Source organism: Austrofundulus limnaeus, unplaced genomic scaffold, assembly GCF_001266775.1.
Source record: "Austrofundulus limnaeus strain Quisiro unplaced genomic scaffold, Austrofundulus_limnaeus-1.0 Scaffold392, whole genome shotgun sequence".
In the NCBI taxonomy this organism is placed as follows: Eukaryota; Metazoa; Chordata; class Actinopteri; order Cyprinodontiformes; family Rivulidae; genus Austrofundulus; species Austrofundulus limnaeus.
The window spans coordinates 238879-252081 of NW_013952794.1; the positions used below are offsets into that span (position 1 = coordinate 238879).

The following is a 13203-nucleotide window of genomic DNA, read 5'->3' on the forward strand; positions in this document are numbered from 1 at the left end:
TGCTTTTACTTTGGAAATCACTTTTGAAAATCTAATTTTCTAGACAAAAATATGTGGTTAAGCAGGAAGTGTGAATACAACAGAAAATTTATTTTTAAAATATCTAGAGCATCTGTGGTGGGGTGGTTAGGGGAGTTGTTTTGTAACTGGTGCGTTGCCGGTTCAATCCCCCATTCCAGCTATCTTAGTCATGGGCAAGACACTTCACTTACCTTGTCTACTGACGGGTCAGAGGGTCTGGTGGTGCCAGTTCATGACAGCCCCGCCTCTGTTAGTCTGCTCCAGGGCAGCTGGGGCTACGATGTAGCTTACTACCTTCAGTGTGTGAATGGGTGAATGACTGAAGTGTAAAGAGCTTCGGAGTTCTTAGGGACTTGATAATGCGCCATTACCTTCACATCCAACGATATCCCAGGATTTGTTGAGCTGTCAGCAAATTAAACAGGAAAAAGGAAATGGCAGTTTGATCATCAGACTGAATATTTCACTGTTTAACAACCTAGCTGATTACGCTGCGACATGATGCTGAATAGCATAAAATTATGTCTTTGATTTTTATTTTATTAAGTTCTATGCTTTTATTTTCTTATTTATATAAATCACACAAGCTTATGTCATAGTACAATAATCATTTTGAGCAGACCGTTGTAACAATGAACATGAAGAGTGAAAGCCACACAAGTTAAACAAAATACGACATACCAACCCATTAAATAGCAACTGAAGCCACGTTAAAAGAAAATTCACAATACTATTATAAAACTATAGTGCTGATACTGGACCTAAACCCAAACTATTTAAGTCTTCTTGGTATTTTTGTGCAACATTTTAAAAATTCACTGAATTTTGGGAAGTTATACCTCCTGTGAAAAGACGTGTGAATACATGTCCCAACTCATTTTAAGAGTAAGACATTTATGAATGATGTGATATAAAATGTAACTATGGTAATTAGGTAGTGAGTGTTCATGCGATCATACAGCATGTAAGATTGCATGACTATACAGAGACTAGACTGTCTCATTTAACAGACATTTTTATGTAGCCTACTCGGACACCGAAGGGTGTGACCTCTGTGGGCTGTGGTCTACGTGGGCTGCAGCCCTTGAATTGAGACATGACAAATGATCGATGCCTTCAGCTATGCAGTTAAACTGTGTGTTGCATCATGTTTCCTGTGTTTGAAACCTGTCAGCTTACAGAATAAAGTTAAAAAGCAAATAACGCAAGTAAAAACCTCACACCTAGGTCAAGTTACTAAACCACATGAGTTTTGAAGGCCTACGACAATGAAAATCATGCATGATGTCCATTTACATGAATACTTTTAAGAGTCATCCTGATTTAAGCTAGCTGACACTGCTAACTGCCTTTAGCAAACACAAAATGGCTGTAATTCTGATGATTTTACTGATGTTCAGCAAAAATTTGAAAGCTGAGCCTAATTGCCATCACTTACTCCAAGCACAACTGGCACACTTTCATTTGTAGCATTTTCATTCCAGTTAGATTTACCTCACTGCGTGCTAGCTAAACTGATGGGGTGATGAAAGTTATTGTTTTTTTCCTCCAAAGGGGGTGTGGCAGGAAAAAGGGGAACCCATATACTGTAAATCAAAGGTTCATAAACTTTTTTGCGTGGTTGTTTTTCCACATTTGGTTCTGGCTTCTGTTCACTGAACCAGAAACCAGGTGGTGCAACAAACAATGGCCTTTCACAAATCTGATAAAAATGTTTCGCAAGAATTATTTCCTCTTTTGAGATTTTTATCACCAGCTCCGGAAAGGTGAAGCTAAGTGATAACACTGTATATACAGCATGATATTTGTGTTTGTGTGTCTGTAGTGCAGCTAAAATACTTCAGGAACCACAGAACAAGTTTTACCAAAAACTACAGGAAGGAATCAGTGGGAGAACATCTACAACTGATTAACTTTTAGAATCAAACTGGTTCAAGGTTGCAGCAACAGCTTACTGAGAAAGGTTATAGCTTAGTCACTTATACAGACACTGACCTAAAATTTGATCTAACCCTGTTCTTATCCTTTCCCCATTTATACACAAAAATTGCCATTGTTGCTTAGAAGTCAAATCTGTCCGCTTGTTAGTTTAAAAAGCATGTCATGAACTACTAGGCAAGTTTAAATGAAACTGTCAGGAAGCAATCATTAGAGGTGCATCTACAACTGATTAACTTATAGAACTAACCCAGTTCAAGATGGCTGCCTCAGTCAGCTGACTTTAGACAGGACATCAATGTTGCTGTGTCAGCATAGTTTTACAGATATTCTGCTAAAATTTTGTATGGTTGAAGCACAGTGTCAGTAACAACATATATTTTAAATTATATTTATTGCGTTAGAATTTGCTTAAAATCTTTGTAATATCTCATGAAACAACCCAGAAATGGCTATAGCCAAATTTTGATGTGGTCATAGCTAGGCCTGTCACGAAAAGCAATAAATCAACTAATTGCACGATAAATTAAAATGAGGTTGATCATTTTTATTTGCCTGCTTGTTTTTCTTTGTCTCTCCCTCTTTTCTTCTCCTTGGCATAGGAAGGCGTGAACTCTGGCATCAGGTGTTTGTCAGGTGGTAACTTCTGTAACATGAGAGCCCTGTGAACAGGCATTTAGCCAGAGAAGCATCTTTGTTTTTTGCCTTCTTCTTTTTTACACTAGTTAAATTTTGTAAACTGTAAGCAGCATTGTAAGTGACCTCAATAATTTTATGAAGCCAGAGGAAGACACGTATAGAAAAAATTGTGCCAATATTGATAGAAGCGGTAGGAAGTGATGCAGCTTCAGCGGCTCTTGTGTGTTGGTTTCCCATTATCTGGTCCAGGTCAGTTYRTAACTTGTTTAYGTACATAAATTTCATAAACTTCTGTAAGCGGGAGTGTTATGTTGGTGGTGTTGGTGGGATATCATCAGTGGTGRGCAGCACTGRTCTAAATGTTAGTTGCACTAACCCTAAAGCACTAACTCAACTATTTAGGTCCCCTAAAGCAKTGGTTCCCAAACTGTTTAGCTTTTGACCCACAAAATACCAGCWGCAGAGACCTGTGACCCCAGGTGTTGTTGGTTGATAAACAATGTTTCCATGTCAAATAAACAAGAACACAATAACAATATTTATTACTCTCTTTTTGTCCATTTTAAGTCCACTAACTTTACTCTTTTGTAGCAACAAAGGCAAAAAGAAATTGTTGGTAGTTGTAATGTTTTAGTGTAAGTAATTCAGAAAATCTTTTCAGGACCCCACCTTGATGTTTCAGGACCCCACTGTGGGTCCCGACCCCAACTTTGGGAACCACTGCCCTAAAGCACTAACACATTGGAAAAATTAGCAAAAGCTAATTCTAAAGCACTAATAACCCAGTTGACACATAGAACATTCTTCAGAGTCAACATGAAACAATATTTACTGTGTGCAGAATGTTATCACTTCGTGCCCATGGTGGGCCAAATGGGAGTCACCAGCAGGCCACATTTGGCTTGTGGGCCTTGAGTTTGACACATAACCTTGTAGATAAGTGACACGCATATGAACAAAATGTATGACAGCTTTCACACTCGACTGTGAACAATAATGTTGATCAATAATGTTTAAAGACCTCAGTTAGTGTTTCTAAATTTAGCCCATAATTTTAGCAAGTGCTAATCCACTAATGAATTTAAAAAATAGCAAAAGCCCCAATCAGGAAATTACTGTAGTTCCCCTATTAGTGCTTTAGGGGAACTGTGCCCACCCACTGGATATCRTATTTGTTTAAAATGGTCTCCTAACAATTTAATTTGCATTAATTTATGAGACAATTTATTGTCCAGCAAAATTTCTTATCACGACAGACATTGTCATAGCTGAGAGTCATTAACAACACAGACTTTGAGCGTGACGTCTTGGGTTATTSATGCCAATACTTCTGAATCATGAGAGGATATTGATTTAAAACACGCTGAACACAAATGTGTGTTTTGTGGAATGTGAGGACTTTGTCAGACTGTCAGAGCAGAAGCACGGCAGGTAATAAAGACACACCTCTCTCACAACGTGTTGCAGCAAGCATGACAAATGGGTGATGTTTGACAGTTCGAAACAGAAGAATGGAGAATGGGAGGAGATGAAAACGTGGGCAAAGGTAAAGGTTAAAAAAAAAACGAAGGAGGAAAGAAATGTTACAATCTGCAACAGATTCAGCCGTGTTTTYCTTTTGCTCCTGGAAGTTTCAATCTTGTGTTGATGACTTGGTGAGTTTTATTTATTTTTTTGTTTCTGTTTCTGTTGTGTGTTTGTTCCAACAGGATGTTGTTGTGCTGCTGTGTTAGACAAAAACATATATTTTTAACAGGCTTTTAAAAGGTATTATCCCCCACTACTAAAATGCAGTCACATTAACACTCGCTGTTGACAGGTCTTCAATAATGTAACGCCTGCCTGTTTGTTAGCAAAATATCTATCGAACCACTTAATGTTACTAAAACTTCCAGACTGGATTCATTGGGTGTACAGCTACAACTTATTTACTTTCTGAGTCATCCCAAAATTAATGGGGGCAGCTGTGGTGTAGTGGCAGGGCAGCAGACTTGGGACCAGAAAGTCACAGGTTCAACTCTCCAGGCCATGCCCACATGTTGTGGTGTCCTTGAGCAAGACACCCAACCCCCAGCTGCTCCCAGGGCACTTACACAGCTGCCCACTGCTCCTCTTGGGTGTTTCTCATGTGTGATGGATCAAATGCAAAGYWCACATTTCATTATTGCATAGGAACRTGCATTGATGACAAATAAAGTACATTTACAAGTTGGCCCCCACAGCTAACCAACCTTGGAAAACACAAAAATGGTTATCTTTACAGGTACTGAGATACTAATTGAAGTGGAACACATTCTGAGTGTTTAGAGATAAAAATCCTACTAACAGGATTTTCTGGGTTTGACTAAAGCAGCAGTTCAGACTAGATCTTGATTTTTATATGTTTCCCCGTAAGTGTTCTTTATATGTTATTTGGCTSTTCTTATATTATTTTTTAATTTGTTTAGATTTTACACCTGTTCAGGACACCTGGACACAAAAACTTTAAAAAATCAGTGCAGTTACTCAGTGTGGTTAGTTTCTGTCAACGTGGGGTTTGATCTGTGGGTGGAGCAGCAGCAGCGTTGAGTCACAGAGTACACAAACACACCTGCTGAGTTAGCCATGTTCTGTCTTTCAGATTTGTTTGTACAAATGATGAGGAAATAGAAAAAAAATAGTGCAGCTGCAGTTCTAGTAATGAGAACAAAAGAAATGTGATGAGTGCAGTTCCTGGTGTGACAGTAAAGGCCGGATATAGTTTYTAGAAATGTGCCCTGATTTGTCTTCTTAATCAGGACAAAYAATTGACAMWTGRTCTGAATCTTATTTTTAGGYKRTTCTAATGAGAAATKTTGGACATAAATGTAAAGCGGAAACCTCAAACATTATTTACATATTAAGGGAAATTAAAGCTTTGCTAGCTTGCAGGTAAAACAACAAACATTTAAAGCTTTTCTGYTCAAAATCATGTTTTTTTGTAGCTACTGCTCAAAAGAGGGGCTTCAAAAAATTCTCCAAGATTTCAGATATTTCATTGAAAAAAAAAACATTGATAAAGTATTTATATTGTAATAAAATTGAATTGTTAAATCATTTTAATCACTATTGCTGCATATTTCAGCACAACACTTTTGGACTTCCTCAGTTCATTATAATAGGTCATATTTCTTGTATGGAGCCATTATTAATAAACAKTATTAATTAGAGTTATTTAACTAGTGTACTTATGATGACATTAGTTGTTGGTATGTGTCTTTTTATTCATGCATCTGTCATCTAGTTATGTGAGTGCTGATTTATAGTGTTCCTGTTTCTTTTTTTAGCTTCTATATTTCCATAAAGTTAAGTTCTATTTTAATTATTCATTTATCAGAACATTCAGCTCATTTAGGACACAGTTTTGTTTTTGATAACTTTTGCACTTTTCAAAATAATATCCAYCATCTTTACCTGCTTCTCCTTGCTGGGTTGCTGGTGCCTATATATCCAGCAGACTTCGAGAGGAGGGGGACAGGCAGGACAGGATGAAAGTCCATCACAGGGACACATAGAGACAAACAACCACTCTCATACATTACAGGTAATTCAGAGTTATAAGTTAGCCTACCGGGCATGTTTTTGTTCTGTGGGATGAAACTAGACTACTAACGTGCACAGATAGAACATGCAAATTTCACTCAGAAAAGTGTGGTCTGAATGGGCAACCTTCTTGTTGAAAGATGACAGATCTAACAGTTCCTCCACCATGCTGCACTCCTTTTTTAAAAACTATTTAGAAAAAACATCCTTCTRAATTATATTAAGATCTCTTCAAATCCAAATCCTTGTTCTCTTTGAAACTTCATCATGCTTCTGTTGATGCTATTACTGCTAATGCTGAATCAACTTGTGCTCATTTTTAACTCAAATTAATGTCCTGCTAAATTTAAATAGCRTTTTGTTACTTTTTGCTTTTAGTAATCATAAACGTCAAGTTGTACACATTGCCTCACACCGATTTTCCYCCATTTTGCTTGAATACAGACATATAGGACAATCCTGCATATTTATTTTTCATACATTTTGATTCAAATATATTTAAGTCTCAGAGCTGGCAGTCTAAGAACATAAGTTTGCCTCATCCTCGTAGTGTTGAAGTCAAGACCACCTAACCTGAGACCAAGTCCAGACCAAGACCAGAGTGTATTAAGATTGAGACGAGGGCTGGACCGAGTCAAGACCAGGACCAAAAAAAAAAAAAAAAGCTAGCTAATTTAATATTTATAGCTAATATTGACTAAATCTCTTTGTGTGAGGGCCAGGTAAAAATTTTGGTACAGAGGTCGATTTCTAACATTAGTAGCTTTGCTACTTACACGTAGTTTACTTTTCTTTGTTCTTCCTTTCTAAGTTACTATAAAAGTTTGACGTAGTCCCCACCACCTTGAAAAGCGAAGCACTGCAGAATTTACAAGTCACTGCTTTCTCCTGGATTTGTTTTACAAATAATTTTTTAATGATTTATATAGCTGAATTGTATTACTGAAGATCTTCTTCCACTCCCAGACAACCACTGTCACTTTCTTGAAGTGTCGCGTGCGTCTGAAAGCRAGGTGGAGACGGGTAACAAAAAACACAATTAGCAATGAGTCATGCTTGAATTTGAATCAGTACGTTTTACATGTAAGAGTGTTTGAAAGAAATTTGGAAAATATTCTGGCAATTCAGTGATACCTATGCCACAGCTGTAGTCTTGACTGGTCTTGAAATRATCCCAAGTCCTCAATGTCCCAGACCAAAAAAAAGACTGAGTACAAATGCGGTCTAGTCTGAGTCGAGATCAAGACTAYCAARAATGTGGTCTWAAAACCGRYCTCAAGACCAAGACTGGTCAATACTACCTCCTTGTCTTGCCCTCATTGCTTCCCCTTGCTTCAATGCTGCTGCAGACTTAGTAATGTCCGACAGTCTGCTTCAACAATCCATTGTACTCTGTGACTGCTACAGATTTTTTATGAAAGTTAGGGATTTATGAGGGTCAAGATACAGGTAAACATATGAAGGAAATGACATTGACATTTTTTCTAAAGCCTGGAAAAAACAATATAATTTATTTACACAATTTAAGAGTTTTCTTTAACACAAAGACACTTTTATTCAATCCTATACTTACAGTAAAAACCTGGTATTTTCCTTCTAAAGAACCAGACTTTCTTTAATCTGATAGTTCAAAACTTTTTCTTTTAATGTTGTTGTTTTTGGCTTGTCATTATTTCATTCATTCATTTGAGTCCTTTTCTTTCTTTGTGCTGAACCATAACATATTGTGTGATGTGTATAAAAATAATCTAGGCAGACAAGTGGAGAAGAAAAAAAAGCATCAGGTCTAAAACCAGCAGATTTAAAAGAAATGCAGTCCTGTCTTTAAGAAATAGAAAGTAATCTTAAAGACACCACACAGGAAGCGAGATTCATAGCTTTGAGCTGCGTGTCTACTGTAGCTTTGTCAAATATTTAAAAGGCTATAAATTCAATTATTGGATAATATTATTGTGGCTTTTTACAAGGCTGCTTGTAACAAAGTGTCTTGGGATTCACTTAAAATCTTTGCTAATATTTTTTTGACACAGCACTGGTTCATTTGTGAGTTTACGTGCCCTTTTTATGCATGGATGATTCACAGGTTAGAGTTAACTGATTAAAAAAAAGCTGTAAAAGCTAACAAGGAAGTAAAAAAAAATGAGGAATGTCACAAGAGATTTTCACAATCTCAACTGTAGTAACGGGATTAAATGCAAACTTGATTATAACTAATTAGAGACATTTAGCCTTTGATATTACAGAAAAAAACAGAACAGATTGGTGATAAAAATCACACGACTTCGAGCAAGACGTGGGTGTGAGCCGTTAGAGGAACTTCATGTCTGTTTGTGGGTGACGGCAGTTAGAAGACATGTTTTCATTAGTGAGTAGTTCACAYACTGTATTAAAAACATGTGATGACTTGTTCCTCTTTTAAATGAAARGCTCAAAATTCCTTTAAAGAATGCATGTCACCCTCCACCTTTCAGGCCAGAGTTGAAGATCATTCTAGGTTAAAATAAATGAGGTTGTGACATCATGAATAATCTATTAGAGCTGATGTGAATAAGTGTCAGCTCTTACCTACACCATTTTTTAAGCTCAACATGAAAAATTTACTGAGTTAGTCATTTTTGTGTAAGCTAAAGCTGATAAACTGTGGTCGCCATCTTCAGTTTGAGGTGACTCCAAAAGTTAATCAGTTTTAATGTTCATCCAAAGATAACTTTCAGAGTTTGATTGAAATCTGTTTATGAGAAATTGTGCAGACAGACTCACAGCATTRACTGTCAGTTTATTTCAAGTATTTCAGCAAAGAAGTCACACAATTTGTTGTGCTCAAAGGATGCATTAAGGGCAAGATTCAGCTRTTACYACACCAAATTACAGCTWATTATCTTTAAAACTGTCTGAGTTTTCTAGGGTCAGTTGGCTTTACTGGCCATCTTGAATTATTGTCCAAAAGTTAATTTGATGTAGACAAGGCAGTGACTGTCTCTGGAAATTTTCATTAAAATCAGTTCAGAGATTTATGATGGTACAATCAACCACTATTGACAATAAGACCAAACTTTTGAAATAGTTCAGTAGCCAACCATTGTGGGCCAATGTGGATGGTGTTAAAAAAAGTCAAAAGGTAAAGGACATTTATGCTCAGGCTAACACGCAGGTCAAATCACAAGTGGAAGCAAAATCCATGAGACATTAACTTAGCATGCTGCTACAAACGGGGAAGAACCACAGACTGAGGAAAAGAGTTGGAACTGTGTAAGTGCTTCATTTTTGTCTTTTTAAAACTTAGTCTGTGTTGTACAGCTGTAACTAAAAGGCTCATCATACGCAGCCAATTCAAATGTTATCAGCCCATTAAATKGGCGTTATTAGAATTTATAAGTCCCATAGAATGGCTTCAGACTGTCCYGACAGTGCCCCCTAGTGGGTTAGCAGTGCCATATATGTTGGAAGGCAACAATCTGCAACTGGCTGCAGTCTGGTCTACTTTATCGTAGCCCATGTTATTTTATCTAAAATTAACCCTTTAAGCCAACAAGGTTTTAGAAGATTTCYTTCAGTTCTCTTGTCRGCCCTGTACCGGGYCCAACAGGGCTTAATGGCTTTATGCCTCATATTAACCAGATTGCATAATTAACCTTAGGGTCTTTATGTSTTATACTAACCAGCTGACAGYCTGAAGCCATTCTTATGGGACTGATAACACGCTAGGCGGCACAGTCRGGACAGTCTGAAGCAAGTCTGAAGCCATTCTATGGGACTGATAATCACTAATAWCATCCATTTAATGGATGATAACATCCAAAGCGGGTGGCATTCTCGATCCAAAGCCACACAGTTGACTCCTGGTCATGYAGCAGTGAGATGTTTGTTTTAGCACAAACCTGTCATGAGACGCACAGCGCTGAGCTCCTGGCATACCCCTCCTGCTGCTGCTGTACCTGTTGCAGCACAGGTTTCTTACCACTGATGACCCCACTCCAAAATCCACCATTTAGTCACAAATCTGCCACAATGCAAAATGACTGTGCTCTCTCCATCCAGGAGTTTTTGGCCATTTGATTAAACAGTATTTATAAGTGTCTGGAAGAGTCTTAWAGATGGACGTACTTTCTGACTTCCTCGGACTACTGCTCCTCAAAACTAGCCATGAAACAGTTGACTTTAGGAAGAGCAGTAGTTGAAGCAAAATRTCATCATTGCTGTCTGAGCACTTTTCTGTATAAACAAACACACCCACATTTTTCTCACCAATCACACAACACTCCATGCATTCAACAGGGTCTTGTGTCGAGAAGCGGTAGACGAAGCCACTCTGTGAACAAAATGACAGGATTTTTGTCACACAATTACGCAACTTAGGAACAATTTTGCTAATTCAGATGGAGTATGTAGGGCCCTTCAGAGTTTCACATAGAGCTTCAGTCTGTAGTTAAACATTTCTCAGTACCCCTTTAGCTTGTCTTCAAAGCCCCAAAAGAGGAAGGAAATGTGTTTCTATTAGCGTATGYACCACATTGTGTATGCTTTCTCATCGTCTGCTGCAAGATAACGAACACATTGGTGGCCAGTCAGATTAGAGTTTTGTTTTCAGCACCACATATCCAACCATGGGTGCTTTTGAAGCAAACTGTGCAACACGTTTTTCAACACTGCTGAAAAACTATTTCCTGCTTTGGTTTTGTGAGCAGTGTCGAAGATAAAAAAAAAGTTTAGATAGAGAAGTCATTCGTCAAATCTTTAAAAGACATGATCTGAGAAATGTTAGAGCAGTTTGGCATTTTTGCTTGTAGATATTAAGCTGGAKTAAAAAGTTTATTTCACAAATTAAAAAGAAAGTAGACTTCATTTTTTCCTTCTGTCTAATTCTACTGCTAAAAATAACTGAACAGATTACGGTAAGGACTTTTTACTTTGCATTGTTGTCTGAAAGTATTAAATAAATGGTTGGTAATGAATATAATTCCTAGAAAACATTGTACAGTATGTGAACCTTACAACTTCTTCAGCCCCAAGGAGTTTCCTTGAATTTTGTACTCGAAAAAAAACGTGCCAAAATTTTATTGATAATTTTTCAGCATAAACTATACTTCAATAATCKTAATATCAAATGAAAGCTAACAGTTAGGAGATTTTATCAGAAGTGCCAGTATCAAGACAGATGCTATTGTTTCATACGTGTCATCATTTTTTTCCACTTGCCTGAAGTCATTTTTTATTTTACTGTATATGACCCTTTTAAAAGTGCAATGAATAAGGTTAAAACTCTTGGAAATTATAAATTCACATGTAGACATGACCTGTGCAAAGATTCAATAAGCTAGATCAAAGGTAGAGCAGTTTTTGCAGAGACATAACTCCGTGTTTTGTCATTCTGCATGGGATCAATAAGAAATCATAGGTTTTTAATTGCAAAAAGTAATTAGTTTTTTCTTACATGGCTGAAAAGAYTTGTTTTTGAATGTTAGCTTTGGTTTTTTTAATTACCCACACATTTATTTTTCACCCTAAAATAATGAGAAATTATGACTCCAAACAGATCAAATTTACTCACAATCAAGTAAAAAACAAACAAACAAACAAACAAACAAACAAACAAACAAACAAACAAAAACTTTCATAACACAAGTTAGAAGAAATAGAAAACAGGAAGTGCAATTTTGCACACACATCAGTGTGTGATGTTTGGTTCATTAATCTCTGGGTAATTATTATCTAAACCTCTTTAAAATTCAGAAGAAATTATGACACATAATTGAGTAACACAATWTATTTTTGATAATTTCTGAGAGGCTGGATGAGCCACAGAGCCTGATGGGTTGTCTTGGGACAGAAGGGTTGTTCTTATTGGTTACATTGGCACCATGATGTGCTGTATAATGGGAGGAAAGCACTTCCTGCAAGAGGGATCAAAAATACATAAAACTGAAAATACAGATCTGATGTAATTATATAATTTCATTGTGCTTTCAGTGTTAGCACAGGAACTCTTATGTATTAAAAATGTGTAGTTTATTTACTATAGGTTCTCAAAAAGTAATAAATGCATGTTTAGCTACAATTGATGACCTGTTTGAGGCAGCTTGATTCACAATGGCCACTACTGTTAATCTGTAACACAAAACAGCTACAAATTAAATCAGTTTTTACAGATACGGAGCTATGATTCGCTGCTGTTCACAACACATTCTCCAAGTGTTACACCTTGTGAGAAATCTTAAAAAGTTAACTGTTCACTGTATGAGTCAAATCTGTCTGTTAGCAAAAATCCCATGAACCACTGGATGAATTTTAATGAAACCTTTAGAGAATAATCATTTAATGCACAGTACAACCAATCAAATTTTGAAGTCACCCTATTCTGGATTGGCTACCATAGCCCTTAAMAGTTGCCCCTGAAATTTCTTAAAAGCCTTTTGACTTTTAAATTTTTTTAAGAGTGTCAAGCCAAAGTTAAGAACTGGAGGAGGTCGTCTGACACCCTGGTTTTAAAAAAACAAGCCCCCGGTAGTGTCCGGAAATGTTTAAAGGCAGAAACCGCACCATGTTTGCCCATCAGTAGAACAGACTTGTTGAGGGGCTAATTAACAACAGGCAACACTTAAAGGCTTTCACTCAGTCCAGCTTTTTAACATATTGAGCTAAAGCTTGGTTTGATTCTTCAAATAGTGTATGAACACATACTCTGAGCATGGAGTAWATTATCCAAGCATATGAAATTGTGCAGAATTGTGTCAAGATTTGATCAAAAGGCTTATAACTCTGTCCATTCCTCACCAAAGAACAATCTTGGTTTAAAATGCAGGCATGAAAGGTGGGGTTAATGCTCATTCCTTTAAAGGGCCAATATTATGTGTTTCTCAGGCATACATTTAAATACTATACCATAATAAAGTATCTATGTCAACTTTAGCTGTTATTAAAATGCTATTTTTATGTTTAAATAGAAAATAAAGTTATCTTCTCATCACTTCCTCTTCTAAACGCCTTGAAATTGGCCTCTGTCTCTTTAAGAACCAACTTCCGCTACAGTCTCGCCCAGTTCGGTGA

The 13203-nt window shown here is 36.9% G+C and overlaps 1 protein-coding gene across 2 annotated transcripts in view; it reads left to right on the plus strand.

Moving 5' to 3' along the window:
• The first annotated feature begins 4173 nt into the window (after positions 1 to 4173).
• Positions 4174 to 13203, plus strand: part of LOC106528622 (leukotriene B4 receptor 1) — an 18323-nt gene continuing 9293 nt past the window's right edge. The window contains exon 1 of one of the 2 annotated variants that reach the window (XM_014023836.1): positions 4174 to 4253. The gene's annotated coding sequence lies outside the window, so the exon portion shown is untranslated. Of the gene's footprint in view, positions 4254 to 6152; positions 6161 to 13203 lie in introns of those variants that run through there. The other variant, XM_014023837.1, reaches the window with a different exon arrangement.